This window comes from Phyllostomus hastatus, unplaced genomic scaffold, assembly GCF_019186645.2.
Source record: "Phyllostomus hastatus isolate PE091 unplaced genomic scaffold, TTU_PhHast_1.1 phas_contig_64, whole genome shotgun sequence".
NCBI classification, from domain to species: domain Eukaryota; kingdom Metazoa; phylum Chordata; class Mammalia; order Chiroptera; family Phyllostomidae; genus Phyllostomus; species Phyllostomus hastatus.
The window spans coordinates 7,643,427-7,648,670 of NW_025333928.1; positions in this window are offsets into that span (position 1 = coordinate 7,643,427).

The window sequence follows — 5,244 nt, forward strand, 5'->3', positions numbered from 1 at the left end:
GAGCATGTGGAGCAACAGGAGCTCTGGCACACAGCTGTTGGGAGTATAAAATGGTGCAGCACTTTGGAAATCAGTCTATTTTATAGTCTATCTTATAGTTAAACATATAAGTACCTTACACACTGGTAATTCTACTCCTGGGCATATCCAAGAGAAATGAAAATATGTTCACACACAAAGAGTTGTTCAGGAATGTCATTGACAGCTTGACTTACAACAACCCGAAAGTTAAAACAATCTAAGCATCCATCAAGAAGGGATAGATGAACAAATCTCCTTATATCTATACAATGGAAAACTACTCAGCTATGAAAAAGGACAAACACTGATAACAGCCTGCCTGAATATCACAGGCCTATATCAATAGTCAGACACAGGAGAATTCACACTGCATGATTCCATTTATATGAAGTTAAAGAACAAAATTGATGGTGATAAAAAATCAGATCAGTGGCTGCCTCGAAACAGGGGTCAAAATTGACTGGAAAGGGCATGAGAAAACCTTCTGAAGTGATGGCATTATTCTCAATCTTGATTGGGGTGTGGGTGACATGGGTTTACTCATCTGTCCAAATCTACTGAACTGTATGGGTAGAGTCTGTGCATATTATAGATTGTAGATTATACCTCCATTTTTTAAAAAAAACATTTTTATTGATTTTAGAGAGACAGAGGGAGGTAGGGGGAGAGGGGGAGTGCAAGAGACACTGATTTGTTGTTCCACTTATTTATGCATTCATTGGTTGCTTCTTACATGTGCCCTTACTGGGGGATGTAACCCACAACCCTGGTGCATCAGGATGATGCTCTAATCAACTGAGCTACCCTGCCAGACAGAGCCTATACCTCCATTTCTTAAAAGCCCCCACAATGTTTGGCAATAAATTGTTGGTGAGAATGTGAGAAAATTCACCAGCATATATTCCTGGTGAGAGTGTAAATGTGATATCATCTCTCTGGAAAGCAATTTTGACACCTATCAAAATACACATTGACCCAGCTGTTCCACTTCTAAGAGTCATCCTACAGATAAATTCATGACTGATGTAAACATAAAATTGTTTGTGGTATCAAAATACTGGAAATAACATAGCAATCCATCCATAAAAGGCAGGCTAAATAAATTACAGTGCTACCTTTTAATAGAATACAATGCAGCTGTTAAAATAATAAAGGAGATCACTATGTACTGATATGAAATGATATTCAAGATATATGATATATTAATCCATAGGAAAAAAGTGTAGAACCAAGTTTATAATATCCTTCCATCAGTATATAAATAAATGTACACCTGCAATATATCTTGAAAGGTACAATAAAAAACTAGACATGCTTTTGCCTCTGGGAGAAGGGTTAGCAGACTGGGAGACTGGAAGTTAGACACTGGGGAGAATTATTTTCACTGTATTATCCCTTTTATTGTCTGAGTTTGTTGGTTTGCTTACCACATGGGTATCATGTGAATCAATAATTTTTAAAGCAAAGAAGAAGACCAGCACTTGTGGAGCCAATGCACTTCCCCTGACAGTCGACCCAGACCCTCTTAGCTTCTGTGCCCATGACCCCTGAGTCTGCTCTGCTCCTCCTATAACAGCTACCCCCTCATTTTGTCTCCATGGCCTCCTTCCTCAGATATGACCTCAGCCCCACCTACTGTCTCAGTTTGCTTTCCACCTGGACCACCAGTGCTTGCCAATCAAGTATTTTGCCAGCCAACACCATCCTCTACCACTCAGCATTTAAATTATTGGGTTTCCCAGCCTTTTATTTATTCCTGACTTTTCCAACCAAGCAGATGCACGCATAGCCAGGACTGTGTCTAGCCAACTAGATATATGCCTCAACATGAGGCCATGAAATATCCCTATAATTTTCAGATGCCTTAAGACATACACTCTTAAATATTTAGTAGATTATAAATGACCTAAAGCCTTAGTCCATCTTTTAAACATAACTTCCTAATGAGCCTACATGGACAGTTTGCCCTAAGCCTGAAAGCAGAGATAATTGTGGCCCTCCTGATGAATAGGGAGGTAAGCACAGGGGAATTGCTTTGCAGTTAATGAAGGCATCCTGGGGGCTTGGTACCCACTACAGGGGCAGGTTTGCTGCCTATACCTCTCTCTGATCTTCAATGTGTAGCCTGCTGCACAGGGATTTGTGGAGAGAGAATCAAAGAACCTGGTCTGAAGCCTGAGTTTGCCACTGGTTTTCTGTGTAGCCTTAAGTACATCACATCTCCTCCCTGGGCCTCCGGGCCCTTCTCCATTACATTAGCTAATCGCTAAGGTTTTTGCAGCATTTATCTTGAGACTTCTGAGCATTTGCAATTATAATTATTTATTGAAATATATTTCACAATAAAGGAGAAGAAAATAAGTAACAAGGATTTTTAGAAAGAAAACTTTTTAAATGGGTTCAAGAAGAAGAAACATCACATTTCTTTAAGCCTTGTTGATCCAGCAGCATCAGCACCACCTTGGAGCTCATTAAAAATGCAGAATCTCAGGTCTCATCCCAGACCTGCTGAAACAGAATCTGAATTTTAACAAAACTCTTGGGTGGTTCATCAGCTCTGATCTTCCTAGGGACATAAAAATTCCCAGGGTTCTTATGTAAAACTGGCACCTTTAGAAAAGGGTCTTCTCTGTCTTCAGTCCACTCTGGCCACAGATGATGAGTAAGTCCCACAATATCAAATGCCTACAGGGGTCAAGCAAGCAACATAAAGTAGCTAAGGTGCCTGGATCTGAAGCGATAGGGAGCGGTGGGGACTGCGATAAAATGGGAAGTACTTGTTCTGTCTAAAGAGGCCCAAACACAATTCAGTATCAGTCAGCTGTTAGCACACAAGAATGCAGAGTCTGTGTTGCCATGTCCTATCATTTTTTTAAAAGTTAACCCAGATAGTCCTGACCAGCATGGCTCAGTTGGTTGGAGCATCATCCCAAAACCAAAAGATCACTGTTTTAATGCCTGGTCAGGGCACATGCCCAGGTTGTGGGCTCAACCCTCTATTGATGCACATGCAGGGGGAAGTTGATCTGTGTTTCTGTCTTACACTGATATTTCTCTCTCTCTCCATTCCCCTCTGTTTTGAATGAGAATAAAATTAACCTTAAAAAAAGTTAACCCAGATATTCAGATTTCTGTGTGAAATCTCTTAATGATAAAAGATGTAACCATGATTTCAAAAGCCTTAAAACAAGAATAAACTTGAAGGATTCAAAGCACAAAAGGAGGATAAGGTGACTGGAGTATGATGAGTAATAGGGGAAGTAGAACAAGCCTAGAAATGGGAGGTCAGGGTGTCGGCCACTGACAGGAGGCAACAGAATGACATGGCATTTGTTAGTGAGAACAGTGGCTGAAGCTCAGGGACTAGAGTCCAAGCCTTCCCTTTACTATTTCTGTACCTTAGATAAGTGGTTTCATGCTTATAAACCTCTGTTTCCTTATCTGTAAAATGGAGTTAATAATGGTATTCACTGCAGAGGGTCAATACAAAGAAGCAGTGTTCAGTACAATAAAGCACTTAGAAAAGTGTTCAGACCAAAGTCAGCATTCAATAATTGTTTACTGTGATTGTTATTACTTGCTTTCTTCTCTCATTGGCACGGCAAATGTCATGAGCACCTGCTGGGTGCCAACCCACACACTAGACTTTACAATGGGTTCACCAGCTCCTCCAAAGCTTCCAAAAAAGGAAAGAGCACAAAAAGATCCATAGAGGGTTTCTTTTTACAAGGCTTCTTCTCTCAAGATGTCTTGGCATGCCCTGACCCAGCCCTCACCATGCTGTTTGTACTCACATTTCTTTTTCCCCAATACTTTGTGTTGTACAGTCTGCTCAATGTTTAAGGCCCACTTTCAAAGCAAGGCCATTTATTCATTCAGCAAGCATGTATCTGGCATCAATAGTGCATTAGGCACTGAGCTAGATCTTAGGGATAGAGTTGTGAACAAGATCCCTGACCCTGTGGAGTTATTTTCCTAGTGTAAAGGAAAGATGTAAATATAAATAAACAAGACAATGTCAGAAATCAGTAAATTCCACCCAGGTGATAAAATAAGATAAATTCCACACAGGTGATAAAAAAAAAAAGGAAGGCCATTTCAGGTAGGGCATTCCTGCTATACTTCTAGGTAGAATGTCCAGAATTAATTTGCCTTGACTAAAGTTTGAAGCCCTGAGTGCTATATCCATGAGCTCACTGGGCAATCATTTGTTCATTTATTTATTCATTCATTCAATCATTTATTACACAAATAACTATAGATGCCAAAGACTTGCCAGGCCTTCTGCTAAGCAATGGGGAAACAGAACAAAAAGCCATGATTTCTACCTTCAGAGGACTCCCCGTCTGATGATAAATGAAGATGTATAAGAGACAACTAAATCTGAATGATTTTTAAAAACCAAGTTTTGAGTGATTTTATAAAAGGCAAACTTCCCCATGGGTTATTGTTCTTGAAGAAATTCAATTAGTCTAACTTTCTCAACTTCTTGACTCTACAAGCCTACCCAGTTCAACTAATAGTAATTCCATCTAATGAGGAAAAAGGCAAAATTGAAGACAAGACCCCCCTGAGAGATCAGCCCTAGAGATATTGTCATAAAATTCTAATGCCTGAGATTCTATTTGTATCAGGATCAGTATGGCTCAAAGTTGTGTTTCCTTAACTGGTCCTGGCCAATGATAAGTATACAGAAACTGACATAATAAAAAACATGTGCTCTCATGTATAATGCAATCACATCATCACTCTTCCAGGTTTACTTCTACAATCTCATTTATATAATATGTATTATCACCCCATTTTATAAATAAAGAAGCTGGAGCACAGAGCTATTAATTACTTGCCTGCATCCATAGTAAGTAAAGGTAGAAACAGGATTTCAACCATACATTTGGCTTTTGGAGTCCATAGTCTTAACATTCTGCAGATAAGAAAATTTTGCAATTGTTAGAATTTAAAAAGATTTTCCAATTCAAGACAGCAGCAGAGTAGGTAAAAATTACACTCACCTCCTCCCAGGACCATATCAAAACTACAACTAAATAACAGAACAATGAATCTGGATAACCATCTGAAGACTAGCTGAACAGAAGTTCTATAACTAAGAATGTACAGAAGAAAATACATCAAGACTGGTAGGAAGGGCAGAGGTACAGAAAGGGTTGGCCCCACACCCTGTGGGGTGGTTGAGAATTTGGAGGGATATCTCAGCTGCAAAGT